This window comes from Diabrotica virgifera, chromosome 5 (assembly GCF_917563875.1).
Source record: "Diabrotica virgifera virgifera chromosome 5, PGI_DIABVI_V3a".
NCBI classification, from domain to species: domain Eukaryota; kingdom Metazoa; phylum Arthropoda; class Insecta; order Coleoptera; family Chrysomelidae; genus Diabrotica; species Diabrotica virgifera.
The window spans coordinates 200,899,935-200,918,555 of record NC_065447.1 but is presented as its reverse complement, the minus strand read 5'-3'; the positions used below and the strand labels follow the sequence as shown (position 1 = coordinate 200,918,555).

Below are 18,621 nucleotides of genomic sequence, written 5' to 3'. Positions count from 1 at the left end.
TTTGACGTTTCGATTTCCACACCGGAAATGTTGAGAAGGTTACGTCTTTTCAAAATTGAGGTTAAGATACTTGCCCATAGTTTAGGCAACAGCCATGCTTTGGCTGAAAACATCGGAGGGAGGATAGTCTATGCCATAGATAGACTCATCAAATTCTGAGTAATGTCTGTTTTGCAATATTAGGGCTTCCTGCGATTGTGTCGTTGTTGTTCTTATTGTGTTGTTGATTTTTTGTGGGTTGCATATGTATTTTATGTAATTGAAGACGTGTCTCTTATATATCCTAACGCACATATGTCGATCAACACCTGCATCGAGCTATCAAGCACCAAGCAATGTGTAGACGAAATCAAATTAGGATCTACACTCAGACAAATAAAAACCTTACACTGCCCCTCCACACGATGTAAACCTGGTAGGATACCAGTGTTTAAAATCGGAGTCTGCAGTAGACACCATAAACAAAAGTCTGACCATTAAGCGGTAGCCTGACATAGTTGATAATCATCTGAATTCACTAAAATTGGCTTTGGTTCTTGAGATGCTTGAACACAGGTGACCAAACCAGAAAGCAAATAAGCAACAAAACTCAAACACAAAACCAAAGAAGGTTATCTCTAGGATACTTTAAACGCAAATAAAGCAAATAAATTTGGAATTTTATGTACAAGGACTACTCTAATTCTTAATAACTAAGGCAGCAAAAACCTACAGTTTTGCTTTAATAAATAACTTAAATCGAAACATTAAATTTAAAAGTTTACTCAAGGTACAGTTCAATGGCTCGGAAGCACAACGACCAATGACAAATATCTACACAAATGGCTTTAGACAAAATAAAAAGGTGGAACATACCAATGTAAGAATGTAAGGTTTTGGACGCGAAAATAAAAGTTGATCCAGCTCAACAAAGGCGCTTGGCCAACAAGGTAACGTAGGCAAACTTCGTTATTGTTGTCCCCTCAACCGGTAACTAGGTAAGCGTAAAGCGATGCTGAAATTTCGGCAAACTTCGTTATCGTTGACCCATCAACTGATAACTAAGTAAGCGTCACGCGATTCTAACATCTGACTGCGAAAGTCAAAGCAAAAGGTGTCGAAATTCCAACAGCTGGTTGAAATATTATAACAGGAAAAGAAAACAGGTTGGTCAAAAGTTCCGTAAAAATCTTTTGGGGTTAATTATGGCGGAAAATTTTTAATCGAGGAACCCCCAGAAATACAAGGAATGTAATCAGGATAAGATACCTCTAAATACGTAAGATATTACAACTCACTTTAATAACATCTACTTAACTAAAATAAAGTTAACTCAATTAACTTAAAAAAAAAGCAAAATTAGCAAAAGCAAACTCACAAGAATTAATAACGCAAAATAACGCAACGGATTTTTCCATCCGGGACTCGCATGAGACAAACTTAAAAATTGCCACAGAATCTTTCATCCGGGACTTCAATGATGACATACGCACATATGCCTTGGAATCTCTCATCCAGGACTTTATGAACTAAACTCAAAAATTGCCACGGAATCTTTCATCTGGGACTTCAATAATGACATACGCAATAGACATAACTAATGTTATGTTTATTTGATTTCACTTTGTCGGGCCAGGACATTTCACAATCAAACAATCGCAAAATAAGTATAATGTTCACAGAACACTAACTCAACGAAATATTGCTATCCCTACAACATCACTTGTACGGGAAGAGCCTAAACAAATTCAAACAAAAAACAAAAGCAAAGAATGCAAAACGTGTAATTTAAAACGATCAAAGCACAATTACTATTTCACATGACGAATAAATTTTAACATAAACAAAAGGAACAGAGAAATTAGCAAAAGATGCCAAGCAGGTTCTCAACAAAATATATAATATATAGAAAGGAACGAACAAAGGAACATTTAGATAATTGTCTAAATCTACTTTTAATTAGGACAGATAATAACTCCCCGTATCAAACGCCTGAAATACAGGGACAAAATCGGGAAGACATAAGTTGAGAAGTGTCGCTATTGGTAGATTAGATTTGACAGAAAATCGCAAAAAAGTGATACTATTGATATTTTGTGAAAGGCCAACAGGAATAGAGTATCTAACAAAATGCTTCACCCTGTATTTAGTTGACAAAAAATATCAAACATTTTTCCAATTCATTTAAACTCTAAGCTATAAAAATAGAACAAATTATATAATTCGAATTATTGTTTATAATATAAACAAATAAAAGGTTCGCAAAATACTCGAAATTGTCAGATTAAGATAAGGTAAGTTAACTACATGCAAAAGAGTGTACATTTCAAAAATCTGACGATGGGGGCGTACGCAAATGGGTGAGTCAAAAAGTGTCACAAAAAAAGCGAATATTTCGTGAAATGAACGTCAGATCGAAAAACTAAAAAGTACGTGTTCAATATTTTTTAAAAATCTATCGAAAGATACCAAACATGACCCCCCACGGAGAGAGGTGGTGAGTAAATTTAAAATTTTAAATACAAATCCTGCGATATTTCGCAAAATAACCATCAGAACGAAAAACTACAAAATACACTTATTCAATATTTTTTGAAAACTATCGAATGGTACTAATCACGACCCCCACGGATGTGGGGTGGGCTGTTACTTTAAAATCTTAAATGGGAGTCCCCATTTTTTATTGCAGATATGGATTCTTTGCATAAAAATAAGCAGCTTTATTCGAAACATTTTTTCGAATTATGGATAGATGGCGCTATAATCGGAAAAAACGATTGTTGTAAATGGAAAATTAAATTAAAAAATGGGAAGTCTGCACTAAAATGGAATATTTTACTTTATTTTTTTTTTGTTTTAGGACCTAATAATCACAACCCAATAGGTCCCCAAAGCGCTGGAGTGACTGCACATTTAGCATACTTTGCTCCCCTACCATATGGAAGAGTTTGCTATGGAACTCTAAGTACCCCATTGCCTTCTTTATGCATGATTAGGAATTAAAAAAAGTTGTGACTGACTAATTGACACCCAAGTCTATTTCATAAAAAAAATCTATGCGTTTCAACTGTTCACTGAGGTTACTAAGTACAGATTACTATCTTTTAATAAATTCTTTTCGACGGCAATATCAATCGGAAATGCCCTACAAAACATTTTAGTCATTCATTATTTGCCGTGTCGTGAAATCTGTTAATAATGTGACAGCAGAGATAAATTAAAAATTAATGTCTCTTTCATTTTATCACGTATTCCCTATTATTCATTTATATTCATTTATCTTCATTCGTGCCGACGCAAGTCTGCCGACTTAATGTGTCTTCTTAAATTGAATTAAATTGTCACCTTCTGTTGGCCCTGCTTAAAAAAATGGCACCCGTTATTTTTATACTTTTCTTTTGCCAATTTGTCTTTTATACTGCTAATGCTACTTTCGCGATAGCTTAATCATCATTTAAACAACTAAAAAATATATTATTTAGGTAATACAGTAAAGTACTTTAAACATACTTTTGTTGGTAAAAAATAGCCTAGTTAATTTATTTTTCAAAAAAATCATACAGAAGTAAAAAACTTCGTTTGTACAGTGGTATAAAAAAGTTTAATATAAACCACTAAAAGTCATCCAAAAGGATTGGCAAAACCTTTTCGATCTAGATCAGATCATCTTCAGTGCCTAGAACGAAGTATTTCCACGTTAGAATGAATGCAAAAGGTTAAAATTGTAATGGTGGTAAAATGTGGTAATACTTACGTTCTACTTAGTACATGAAACTAGCAACCTTATGAAATTGGTAACATCGAGAAATATGGTTTACATGATACTTATATAATATTTATAGCGACTCCAAGTCGATGTAAAGAGATTGAATTTGTTAGGAGTGCTCAAAGAGCAACATGGTTCCCTGCTCGATAAAAACTTGTGGTTCTTGCCAGTTTAATGGACAAAGACCAACAAAAGTGAAGAAGATGACAATCTAATTATTAGACAGAAGCGACATGACAAGACAGGTAGTCAATTTATGGTTATGAATTTAAAAATAGTGTTGTTGTCGTCAGTTTTAATAATTTTCCTATGGTATCAGGATAAATGATTTTTCCGATTATAGTGCCATCTATCAACACTTTATCGTAAATTATCGTAAATAATAGTTTCTTATTTTTGCACAAAGGAATTCAGATCTTTAATAAAAACATAAGATTCCTGTTTAGGATTTCAAAGCTTGGATGGGAGTCGTTATGATTTTGATCCCATACAAACGCGAAATATTCGACCATCTCTTTTTTTTTGGCCGGTATTATATCTCTCATGACGCACAAAATTTATTACTTACCCATTAGACAAGGCGAAAATGGCGGGTTCGTTGGAAAAAATGTTCCCATGAGATTTTTTTGCATAATCAAATTCGTGAGACCCCCAGAATAAGGTTCAAGAAGTCGCCCACGCGAAAAGTGGTCCAAATTTTTTAAAACATTTTTTTTTCAAATTGCAAAAATCAATATTTTTGGCCCGGAAATTTTTTTTTGGTTTTTTGGACCATTCTAGACAAAAAAGGTCTGTTATATTTTTTCTCTAAAGTTGATCGTTTTTGAGTTATAAGCAATTTAAAATTTGAAAAACGCGAAAATGGCCATTTCTAAGGCTTAATAACTCGGTTAAAAGTTATTATTATGAAAGTCAAACAGTGACTAAATCAAAGTTTAAAGCCCCCGCTACATGATCCTAAAGAAGTCTGTGTCATTAATTTATTACTTAGCCGTTATTTTTAATTAATATTAATGAGCGGTTTAGACCGTATTGACGCGACTGTAAATGTGAGTGCGAGTAAGATACATAAGTGGACTGCCGGAGTGGCATCTCTCTCGCACTCAGAATTTACAGCCGCATAACACGTGTATGGCGCTCATTATTATTACTTAAAAATAACAGCTTATTAATAAAATACTGACAAAAATTTCTTTAGGATCTTGTAGGAGGGGGGGGGGAGCTTTAAACTTTGATTTAGTCACTTTCTGACTTTCATAATAATAACTTTAAATCGAGTTATTAAGCTTGAATATGGCCATTTTCGCGTTTTTCAAATTTAAATTGCTTATAACTCGAAAACGATCAACTTTAGAGAAAAAATGTAACAGACCTTTTTTGTCCAGAATGGTCCAAAAAACCTAAAAAAATTTGTCCGGGCCAAAAATATTGATTTTACAATTTGATTAAAAAAATTGTTAAAAAAATTTGGACCACTTTTCGCGTGGGCGACTTCTTGAACCTTATTCTGGGGTATCTCACTAATGTGATTATGCAAAAAAATCTCATGGGAATATTTTTCCCAACGAACCCGCCGTTTTCGCCTTGTCTACATATAAAAGTGAAAAGTGGACATATTAGAGCTTTATGAGTAATGTTTCTAGTATTAGAAAGGTATTAGTAATGTGAAAATAATGGGCTAAATTATATTAAAAAAACTACGTTGGCCAATTTAATTTATTAAGGAGAGTGCAGTCTATAGAGTTAGAGTAGTATATCTTTTGTGTTCGTTTTTTTTTATTAAACTTCGTTTATATAGAAATATTCAGCCATATTCCATTTTCGTTTTATTTTTAATACCATTTAATATCATTTTATAAAAATTGGATATCATTTTCTAATGGTAGCAGGCGGGTAGCTTTTGTTGAAAAAGATCGATATCATACCCACCAGTGGCGGCTGGTACCACATTAAGGAGGTAGTGCCACAATTCGGGCAGCCGCCAAAATTTTTAGTGACGAATTCACGATATTGTACAAAAAGGTATACTTAAAACAAAATAGGGGCGGGTACTTTTACCTTATGTATCTTATGTATGTACAGTGCGTCCATAAAGTAACGCATAAATTCATTATTTCGTAAACCAGCGACATCAATGAAAAATCCTGAAACGGGTCGATTTTTATTTTTAGATTCAGATTTTTTGGCAAATATATCATACTAGTGACGTCATCCATCTGGGCGCGATGACGTAATCGATGATTTTTTTTAAATGAGAGTAGGGGTCATGTGATAGCTCATTTGAAAGGGTATTCAATTCTTTATTCACTAATATAAACACTAACCTAACTATTTATACAAGGTGTTCAAGAAAACATTTTTTTAATTAAAATAATTGAGACAAAAAGAAGAATGTACGTAATTTATTTAATTCAAAATACGTTTTCCTGTTGTCAGAAAACAGGAAAAAAATGTTTATTTGAGAAATAAATATTGTTTTTTGCTTAAATTCAATGTTAAAGCTGCCACCCACCTGTCGCTTGGCAGTTTGAACATTTTGTTTAAGCGAAAATCAATGTTTATTTGTCAAATAAATTTTTTTTCTGTTTACTGACGGTAGTAAAATGTATTTTGAATTAAATAATTACATTATATTCTTCTTTTTGTCTCACTTATTTTAATTAAAAAAATGTTTTTTGAACACACTGTATAAATAATTATGTTAATGTTTATATTATTGGACAGAGAACTGAATACCTTTTCAAATGAACTATCATATGACCCCTATTCTCATTTAAAAAAATCATCGACTACGTCATCACGCCCAGATGGATGACGTCACTAGTATAATATATATACCAAAAAATCGTAATTTAAAAATAAAAATCGACCTGATTCGAGAATTTTCCTTAAAGTAACCGGTCTACGAAATAACGAAATTATACCTTACTTTATGGACGCGCTGTATATTTATCTGAGCTGCTAAGGAATTGTCCAAAATTTATCAAAACAGTTCCGTAAATTAATTAATATTAAAAAACTCGCAACCTACCACCAGTATTTACTGCTGATAGTACTTAAAGTTTTGTTATTACGATTTAGTCTCTATTGATATAATTATAAAAATTATACTATTTTATTATTCACACACATGCACAAAGTTTTGTAATATCACTTTAAGTTTACGATATATTAAGTTCATTCTTCTTTTTTTTTGGTTGCAATGTTTTCAATGATTTTATTATTAAAATTATCAATAACATTTACAAAATGCTTTTCTGCAGAAAGCATACCTAAACCACTCGTTCTGCTTTCATTGTATCTCTAAGAAATGTTTTAATTCGTTTTAACATCGAAAAACAGTGTTCTGCTTCATATGTCGATGTAGGAATTGTAACTAAAATACTTAAAAGTTTAATAGTTTCTTCAAATGTGCTTTTTAAAACCTTCCTTATTTAATAAAACCCCTAGCGGAACAGCCCTAGATCATTAATTAAAAACTACCCAGTTTTGTGTAGGTTATTAATCAGAGCCCAGATAATCATGCCCAGAGGTAGTACTTAATTCGTCCCGCTAATACAGTACTTCTAATTCAGTTTTAAACCGAGTTTTGCTTAAAAATTAAAATTGTCTTCATGTTTCATTAAGAACTTATTCGGGAAACTGATACTTATAAGCAGGAAACTTCTCCGACATAAATAAATTAGAAGCAACTAAGCAACTAAATGTCCGGAGAAGGAAGACCTTTGAAAGATCTGGAACTTTGAATATGAACCTTAAACCTTTAAGTCGTTGTCTAATTCGGCGCTAAAATTGACTAGCTCCATATGCCTCTATTTTTTGAATTCTCTTTTTCGTCGTGACCTCTTAAAGCTAACTCGAAAACTCCACAAAAAAAAAACGTTATAAAATTTGTAGTTTTTTTTTCTGACGAAAAACCACCAAAAAAGTTTTTTAAGATACTAATCTGATTCATTGTCAATTAATAAATATTAGCAAATAATCAAGATAATATTCATACTATATTCACACGATCATGATGCACTAAAAGTTTAATTATAAATACAAAAACTTTTTAACAGAAAATAGACATAATAAAAGCGACAAGCCAGCATGTAAATAAACTAAACATAAATAGATACCCTCGTGCCCGGCACAAAAATTCTCATTTGAAGGTATACTAAATAGTCCAATATAGCTCTTTCTCTTTCACTTACATAGAATGCTCGTAAAATCTTTCTCTTTTCAGGCGTGCCAATACCGATGCCTGCAAAATATTCTTATGTCGAATAATCTCCGCTATATGTGGCAGCGATTGTACTACGCTACACAGTTGCCAGATTTGATATAATTTATGAAAATAAAAAGAAATAAACAAAAAAATTAACAGGCAATAAAATGTTCTGAAGATAAAAAAATGGTTTTGTGCAAAGTTAGCAAGGTAGTGGCACTACCTTTATGGCACTACCTCACGGGCCACCACTTATACCCACAAGCTGGAACTTGTTTTAATGTATAGATTATGACACTAGCATCCTGTGTTTATAAGATTTCAGATAAATAATAATAATTATTAAGGGTTTAATTAAAGAGATTCTAAATTAACAAGACAAATTCTTAAAACATTCTTTGTCGTCAAGTCTCTAGTTTCTACTCTTCTAAAACCTTGTTTAAAATTGTAACTAAAAGCTATACAACGTAGTAGATAAGAGTATTTAGGAAAAACTATATCGACTTTTAAACATAGCACCTATCGACTTTTTGCATTATGTTCAGGATGACGCTAGGAGGGAAGTCTACAATTAGTCCAATCGGGTTAGACGAATAACAGGCCTAACCTTGCATTAGGAGCTGCCCCAAATTTTATTTTTGTAATCTTTAGGGGGGCTCAATATTAGTGTAAATTTAAAATTTCGACTGAATTCCGCTGTTGCGTTAGCCGCCATCTTGATTTTAAACGAGAACCGTTTTTGCTCAATATCTCCCCCATTTTCAAATTTTCGACAAAAAGTATAACAACTAAAATTGTTGAAAATGCAATTTTCTATCATTTCTATTTTTTTACAATTTTTTTCGTGCCGTCGATATTTTCCGAGTTATGGCGGAAAATAGTGACAGTTAGAGCATAATTATTGAATTATCCCGTTTATTATTAGTTTTACGACAAAAATGTTCCTATACAAAAATAGAGAGAATTAAATTCTACACAATTTTGATCTTTTCTACTTTTTTGCTAAAGTTAATATTTAAGGTAGAACGTATGCGGTAATGGCGCAAGCGTAAGACATGATTGATTTTGTAGCAATGGTTTTTGTTCAATATCTACGCCATTTTCAACTAAAATTGTTTCAAATATGATTTCCTACAATTTATTTTTAACAATTTTTTTCATGCGGTTGATATTTTCCGAGTTAAGTGGGAAAAAAGTATAAAGTGGTGGGGAGCATAATTACTGATTTGATCTTGTTTCCGAGCTGCGCCAAATTTCATAATTCTCTCCTTTAGGGGATATCAATAGTAGTGTAAATTTAAAATCTCCACTGAATTCCGCGGTTATATTAGAGGCCATATTGATTTTAAAGGAGAACCGTTATTGCTTAATTTCTCCGCCATTTTTAATTTTTCAACAAAAACGGTAGGAACTAAAATTGCAGCAAACGCAATTTCCTACAATAAAAGGGGAAAATAGTGGAAGCGGAGGGGAAGCATAAATATTGAATTGTCTCATTTATTATTAACTTTACGACATAATTGTACATAAACAAAAATAAAGAGAATTATATTTTATACAATTTTTGAAACTTCCAATGAAACACCAAATTAAGTGCATAAAAGACATATAATATAATAAGTTATGTGCATTAAGTTCACTTAATTTTATTAACTAGCGGGTTTTATTCGTTGAACTTTTCTGTCGATAATTAAGTTTCATGTCGCTAACATATATTTTAATATTTCAACAATTTTTTTTTTAATTTTGGGCCCTGTTGGGGGGAATTTCTATATCTCCCACCCTTGTAGACCTGCCACTGAATATTTCGAAAAATTGTAGTAAATCGTAATTGCAACAATCTCAGTCCTTACACTTTTGTCGAAAAGCGGAGATATTTAACAAAAACAATTGCTATAAAATCAATCAGGTCTTACGCACGCACCTTTACCGCATACGTACTATCTTAAATATTGATTTTACCGAAAAAATTCAACAAATCAAAAATGTACAAAATTTAATTCTCTTCATTTTTTTATAGGTTCAAATTTGTTGTAAAACTAATAATAAACGAGATAATTCAATAAATCAATAATTATGCTCTAATTGGCACTAACCCCCATAACTCGGAAAATATCGACCGCACGAAAAAAATTATAATAAACGAAATTATGGGAAATCGCATTTTCAATAATTTCAGTTTTTACACTTTTTGTGGAAAAATTGAAAATGGCGGAGATATTGAGCAAAAACGGTTCTCGTTTAAAATCAAGATGGCGGCTAACTCAACGGTGAAATTCAGTCGAGATTTTAAATTTACACTATTATTGACCCCCCTAAAGATTAGAAAAATAAAATTTGGAGTAGCGCGTAATGCAAGGTCAAATGCTATCCCGGCTGTGCTAAATAGAAAAATGGATGAAAATGCATAATTGCATTTGCAGTGTATAAAATGCATCCAAAAGAGCATAGGCATATCAAACTTAGTACAAAAGGGTGAGGTTTTGTTACGCGGTGCTTTTGGGGTCGCTGAACACTAATACGCCACTAGAACAGACCCCTGGAACACCTGGTAACCAGAGCCACTGCTAAGGCACGTCATCTTGTGTTTCGAAAATTTTCGGTACTAAATTGATATAATGAGGGTCACTGCATGTATGCCTGCGGGTTTTGGGGTCACCAGATAAGATTGCGATATTAGAACCGACCTCCGGAGCACCTGGTGCCCAAAAACCCTCGAAACTCCAGAAGATGACGTACGTAAGCAGTGACTTTTGGTACCAGATGATACGTGAGTCAGTATTATTGGAGTTTTTATGTTAAGTGACCCAAATAACCTCTACTAATATATTTGCATGCATTTATTGCCGTAAACCCTCGAAACTCCAGTAGACAACGTGCCTTAGCAGTGGTCGTATGCACCAGTTGGTGTGAGTACCGATTCTTATAGCGTATTCGTGTTTAGAAACCCTAAAAATTCCCCTAGCAATCAATAGGGATGTTCACAAAAAATTAAAAAGTCATTTCAAACATGTAAAACGATTAAAAAACACCCTAGGAATAATTGTCCAAAATTTTAACAAAATTGAAAAAGCCTTTCTATAAAAAATCTTTATTAGAAATCTAGCATTATTTTAAATTTCAAGAACGCTCCTCTATTGGCCTGACGTCACTAGTTGCATACCCCAAGCGCGCCATTCTCATAGTGTTACTGTTTACCTGTTTGACGTTTCAGGTCATTTTATTTTGTTCTCTTCTTGTTTTATCAGGGTTAAAGTGGAGTTTTATAGTGAATTTGTTTAGTTTAAAGTGGATAGACTGTTTGTAAGGACATATTTTGGGTTTTACAAAAATAAACAAATAAAATGGAAGAAGGTTTTCAGAAAGCCGATTCGTATAAACTACCGACTGTAGTGTAGATGTAACAATGGTGTATGATTTATTGGCATCTTGTAAAAATATAAATCTACCACAGCTTTACTGAGTGTATATTCCATATAATTTTCCATGTCTTCTTTAAGCTAAAAAAATAAATGCTTAATAGTTCCACAAAAAAAAATAGAGAAAGTTGTATGCATGCATTGTACGCATGCATATTGTATACATACATTGGCTGGTTATTACTTTACCTTGGTTAGGTGTATTAAAAATATTTTTATTCTTCTTCATGTGCCTTGTCCGTTGTGGACGTTGGCTGTCATCATGGCCATTTTAATTTCATTTGAGGCGTTTCTGAATAACTCGATCGATTTTTGTCCAAATCATTGGCGTAAGTTTTTAAGTCATGAGTGTCTTTTCTTCCGGGTCCGCTCTCTATTTTACCTTGCGTTATCAGTTGGAGTATACGATATTTATCATGCCTCATGATATGACCGAAATATTTAAGATTTCGTTTCTTAATTGTAAAAGAGATTTCTTTTTGTTTTCCCATTCGACGCAATACCTGTACGTTGGTGTGGGTCGCCCAGGATATTTTGAGGATACGTGGGTACACCCACATCTCGAATGCCTCTAGCTTTTTCATTAATGTTTCCATTATTGTCCAGGCCTCTGCGCCATATAGCAAGACCGGAAATAATAACATTTTAGCAGCCGCATTTTTAGTGGGAGAGATAAATATTATGTCGTAATGGGTGAAAATATTTCTCATGCATGTTGTTAAATGTTGCTATGTCCTTTTCAACTCTAGATCTTATTTCAGTTGTTTCGTATTTCGAGTTGACAACTGTTCCAAGGTAAAAAATATTTTTGAACTTGGGTATTATACAATTTCATTTCAACCAATCTTTTCACTAAATTATTAATGATTTTAATATAAAGTCATACCTACATCCACGTGTAGTTATTTCAAGGTTTACTTTTACTGTATGTATTATTAGAATCCTGTTTTTAGGAATATCCCAGTTTAAGGGATACAAATTTGAGGTCCCGAAACTTTTTCATTTACTCTTTAAGGGAGTAGGTGCAAAATCTTGGTCCAATGCTATTTAAGTTCATTCATTTTTTTCGAATCCTGAGAAAACTAATAAATATTTTTGAAAAATGTAAATGCAGAAAGAACAATTACATTATTACCTACCAAGGGCCGAAAGTCCCTGGAAAACTTCTATAATGTTTATTTTATTAAATTAGTACTTTAAGTTAGTTATTTTAAGTTCTAGCAAACAAACCATTTCTTTTTCTGTTTTAAATTGGCTGGAACGGTAATAAAAATCTTGTCAGAACTGTTTTTTGATGTATTTACACACCCAGGAACAGAACACCACTTATTTGGCTTTATTTTTAAAAATTAAATACGTAAAAAACTGCGCACATTCAAATACACTGAGTAAATAAGTATACAAAACTAGTCGTCGATCAAAGACGTTACAACTGCTGACGTCACAGACCGTAGCCTCGCTGCGGGGTACCGTTTTTCTAGCCTCCAAGAAAATCAACATTATGAACTCATTTATCTTAAAAAATATACATTTTTACACAGTTTTATGATTGTTACGTTTTTATATACCTTGTAATCTATCGAATTTAACTATATTTAAAAATTAGTGAACATCCCTATTGGGTGCCGGAAATCATCGAACCTTCAGAATATCATTTGCCTTGGCAGTGAACCTAGGCACAAGTTGGTCCGGGTGTCGGTATGATGATTCGTGTTCTGCAACCCCAGAAACGCCGCAGTTATTCTGTTCGTATTCATTTAGCACCTAAAATACAGAATATTATGTTCCTGAGCAGTTACACTGCAGTTAAAACTATGTTCAGCCTCTCGAGGACCCACGAAACTCTAGAAGATGGCGTTCCTTAGTTTTAGCACTAGTAGGCACGAAGTGCTCCAAAGGGCGGTTCTGGTGGTGTATTTGTGTTCAGCGATTACAAAAACCTCCGAGTAATCTTTTTGCATCAGTTTAGTGCCGACAACCCTCGAAACTCCAGATGACGCTTCTTAGCAGTGACACTGGGCTACATGTCGACGCTGCCAAGCCAAAACGGCATAAACGACATTAACTTGATTTTTCAGGAAACACAAAAAACTGATTATTTTTATTTTCACCAATTCTATTTATCTGCACAGTGGCTCGAAAAATTTGGTGATTTTTTTTTTCGAATTTTAATATCATGTGAACATTAATGTGGCTTACGACACTGTCTGAAATAAATTAAAAGCTAAAAATGGAGCTTATGCCAAATCAAAATATAATACTGGTGAATATTCCAAACTTACCGCTGGCGTTAATGTCGATCGCATAGCTGTAACGTTAGCCAATATGGCGCTTAAAAGGGATATATGCCATAAATGAAAAAAAAAGACGAGAATTAAAAATTGTCGTTATTGCCAATAAAGGGCATTATAAAACTATGAAGATTTTTGACAGCCTTTATTTTTAATTAATCAAAACTACGTTCTAAGTTTCTTATCGGGATTTTTCTCCTGTTTTCTCCGCCGTAATTTCTCCAGTTTCTGAATCGACGGATGCTCATTCATAATCAGTGTCACATTCAATATTTGGATCAACATCCTTATTGGTTTCCTAGCTTGCATTTCCTTATCCTGATTAATTATACTTTTGTATCCAAACCATTATCTGGTGCCAAGTTAAAACATATGAGATGGTGGATAAATTATATTTCTTCTTCTACTATAGCGTTTGCTGGTTCATCAAAGATAATAATAGCATTGCTAAAAGCTTCTGTAACATAAACATCATAAAGATTATAAGATTCTAAGGGAGATATAGAAGTAGGTATTATAGCCAATACAATGATTGTCAGTCTGTATGGTTTAAATTCTCTAATTTCTCGATGTTTATCACTAAAATTACAATATTTCTTATCATTTTGTGCTGCTATGTATTATTTTTCTTTGGTCACGACATTATTTTCTTACTACTTCTCCTATTCATCTGCAAAAAAAATGGCGTAAACGCCAAAAATCGATCGCTGTTTTTAGCTATCTAAAAACAATTTGAACTGTGCTGTAATACCTAAAAGAATCGTTCAACACACTATGGTTTGTTTTTTAACCAAGAGGAGTGATTCAAATTTACCGCGCTGTATTGCTTGTTTGTAATTGGTCCAACCGCAGGCAAGTTTACTCCACTGTTATCAAATTTTGACACTAATGACATTTATCAAATTTTGACATTAGTGACATTTCATAGGTTAATTATGTTATATCGGGGATTTTTGTGTTTTCTTTGTTATTCCTTTAATTTCTAGATTGTTAGTCTGCTTTTATATAAAAAAGCAGTTGTTTTTGGAACTATTTAGCGACGTATTAATTTAATATAATATTTATGGATTACCGTTGAGGGCCGACTAGATCAATCAAAAAAGAAGATGTATTTGGTTATTATTCTAGTGACTTTCTTGGGTGTGACTCTGTCTTTTTAGTTTACTCCTCCTGGTTAAAAAATAAACTATAGTACAAAGTTACAATAGAAAATTTTAAAATAATAATCTTTTTATGTGCGCAATTTTTAATTATGAAACCTTCATAAGAATACCATGGAGGGACGGCACTTGTGTCAACCACGATGTAAATATTTGGTTTTGGCACAAACGCCTCGTAAGTTTTTAAAGAAATTCGGTATGTTTACGCTTTAAAAATCGATACAAATTGAAAATATAGTAGAGGTAAGTAAAATCATATTACTGATGTATAAAAATTGTAATAATACCCACCTTTACTAGTAATACTGGACCGAACTATACACAATGTTTCTCTTACGGGCGCTTGGCGGTTATGTCAATCGGTGTCCACACACGTGACTAAATTGGCGTTTATAAAAACTTTAAACCATAGTATGGGCTGATTATCGGAGAATAGGCCATTTTTGGGAAAAGATATTTACCAGAAATTTTATTGCTCGAATCGAATTATAAGATCCTATATACTAATAATATAGGTATGCAAAGTCCTCAGATAGTGTGCTACTTTTTTTATAAACAAAATGGCGCCCGAAAATCGTGTTTTTTTCAATTATTGCTCTAGAACTCCGAAAATTTTAACCTTACAACAGAAACACTCAAATAAAAATTCACCGTTATTAAATTCTGCAGAGACGTGTTTTTCCCGATCTGTTCCGAACGAAAATTTTCCTCGGAAAATGCGGGTTTTCCCAACAAAATCTTTAATTTTCAAATAAAGTTTTAGATAAGTAATTATTTACTAATAATTAAATAATTTGGTGACTTCAAAGCCTTCTTGGTTTAGATTATAGTTCCAGAAGCTGGTGAAAATTAAACGAATATTTTAGCAACAATTCAATTGTTTATTAATAATTTACGGTCGCAATAATAACCAAAATAATTATGATACACTGATCAAACTTTGAAATCTTATAAAGATGAGATGCCTATTTAACATTTTGTCGACAAAATATAAATTTTTTATTTTTTTGCATAATCTTTAAATGTTTAAAAAAATAGTTATAAACAAATTAACGTTTCTCAGAAAGTTTTTAATATATTATAATTTTAAAAAATAGCTAAAATGCGTATTACAAATATCTTGAAAATAAATGATTTAAAACTTTTTTGCAAGCATTTGCAAAAAAGTTATGAAACAGCAAAGTAAACATACGATTACTACGGTGTTAATAATTTTTCTTAATTCATTCAAAGCGTAGAAGTGAGTTTAAAGTACAAGCTAATTATTTATAAACAATATCGATTATCAGCTTAATGGTTATATTTTAATTAAAGATTATAAATATATTTTTTTGTAATTTACACACGCGAAAGTAGAATAATACAGTACCGTAGCTACCCGCCCACATACACAACTCGCGCGAGTTTAAGCGTGTCAGTCGCTTCGAGTGAACATTTTATCTCCGGCTCTGTATCAAGCCAACTTTCGCGCTAAAAATTACAAAAAAAAGTATTTTTAATCTTTGATTAAAATATAACCATTGCACTAATTTTTGTCATTCTTTGTGAGTAATTAGATTGTACCATAGACTCACTTTTAAGCTTTGAAACAATTAAAACAAATTATAAACAATGGAGATATCGTATATTTATTTTGCTGTTTCCTAACTTCTTTGCAAATGGTTGGAAAATTTTTTTAAAGCATTCATTTTCAAGACCTATGAAATACCCATTTTAAGTATTTTTTAAAAGTAGAATATAGTAAACAATTTCTAAGAAATGTTAATTTGTTTATAACAATTTTTTTTTAAACATTTAAAGATTATGCAAAAAAATGAAAAATTTATATTTTGTCAACAAAATATTAAATAGGCATCACACCTTTATAATCTTTCTAAGTTTGATCAATGTCTCATGATTATTTTGGTTGTTATTGCGACTGTAAATGGTTAATTAACAATTGAATTGTTGCTAAAATATTCGTTTCATTTTAACCGGCTTCTGAATTTATAATCTATACCAAGGAAGCTTTTATTTCACCAAGCTATATAATTATTGATAAATAATTACTGGCCCAAAAAATTTATTTGAAAATTCGAGATTTTGTTGGGAAAACCCACATTTTCCGAGGAAAATTTTCGTCAGAGCAAATCGGAAAAACATGCCTCTATGTAGAATTAAATTAGGGTGAATTTGTATTTGAGTATTTTTGGTGTAAAGTTAAAATCTTCGGAGTTATAGAGCAATAATTGAAAAAAATACGACTTGTCGGCGCCATTTTGTTTATACTAAAAGTAGCACACTATCTGTGGACTTTGCATACCTATATTAATAATATATAGGATCTTATAATTCGATTAAAGTAATAAAATTGCTGGTAAATAACTTTTCTTTGTATTTTACTAATTAGACCAACGTATTATAACTTTTTTTTTTCAAAATTTAAATATTATGCATAAAAAAGAAAAATTTATATTTTGTCCATAAAATATTAAACAAGCATCCCATCTTTATAATCTTTATAAGTTTGATCAATGTATCATGATTATTTTGGTTATTATTGCGATCGTAAATTGTTAATTAACAATTGAATTGTTGCTAAAATATTCGTTTAATTTTCACCGGCTTCTGGAATTACAATCTATACCAAGAAATCTTTGATGTCACTAAGTTATTTAATTATTGATTAATAATTACTTACCTAAAACTTTATTTGAAAATTATAGTTTTTGTTAGGAAAACCCGCATTTTCCGAGGAAAATTTTCGTCGGAGCAAATCGTGAAAAACATATTTCTATGCAGAATTTAATTGCGGTGAATTTTTATTTGAATGTTTTTGTTGTAAAATTAAAATCTTCGGACTTATAGAGCAATAATTGAAAAAAATACGATTTGTCGGCGCCATTTTTTTATAAAAAAAGTAGCACACTATCTGCGGACTTTGCATACCTATATTATTAATATATAGGATCCTATAATTCGATTCCAGCAATAAAATTGCTGGTAAATAACTTTTCCATGAATTTTGCTAATTAGCCCAGAGTAACCAATATTACAATTAATTTACTTTGTGTGTGGTTATGCCGCGTTGACTGTCTGATGCGGCAATTAAAATCCTATTTTTTGGTGCAGCTAAGTAAAAAGTGGTAATTTTAGCGTTTATGCCGTTTTGGCTTGGCAGCTTCGATGTCCTCTGGGAGCACTTCTGATGACGTATTCGTGTTCAGTGACCCCAAAATCCTCTCGAATAATAAAGTCAGATCGAATAATAAAATCGTGAAATACTGATAAACTCTCGAATAATAATCTCGTAAAATACTGATTTTGACACTTGTCATTTGTATTTGCCATTTGACATTTGTAGTTATGCATTTAAGCCCATTTTTCTATTGTAGACTTTTTGCCTGATGTCATCCAGAACACAATGTAATAAGTTGCAGGTCTATAGGTGCTGTGTTCCGGTCACCTTTGTTCTAAATACCCTGGTATTAAGGTTTGCGATAAGTAAATTCGCAATTACTTTTAAATAACGAAAATTTCCAACTCTACCAGAAATTTTATTAGAGATTTCCCTTTCGTGCGAAGTAGTATAAAAATCACGTAGACGTTAATTGGCCCAACAACCTTGCCCAATAATATTTAATCTCTAATAAAAACTTTCTGCATCGCTCTCTACTCCGGCTTTAATGATCATTTCAAATACTATGTGCCGTAATTTTCCATATATCTTTTTTATTTCGAACTTAACCTATTTGGAAAAGTAAGGAGCGATATAAACAGAGCTGAGGAAAGTTTTAGGTTGTTACTGGACGGAACA

At 32.1% G+C, this 18,621-nt stretch overlaps 1 protein-coding gene across 1 annotated transcript in view; it reads left to right on the top strand.

Moving 5' to 3' along the window:
• The window catches only part of LOC114326216 (protein O-mannosyl-transferase TMTC2), a 588,400-nt gene that overhangs the window by 12,620 nt on the left and 557,159 nt on the right, over nt 1–18,621 (top strand). The window lies entirely within an intron of this gene.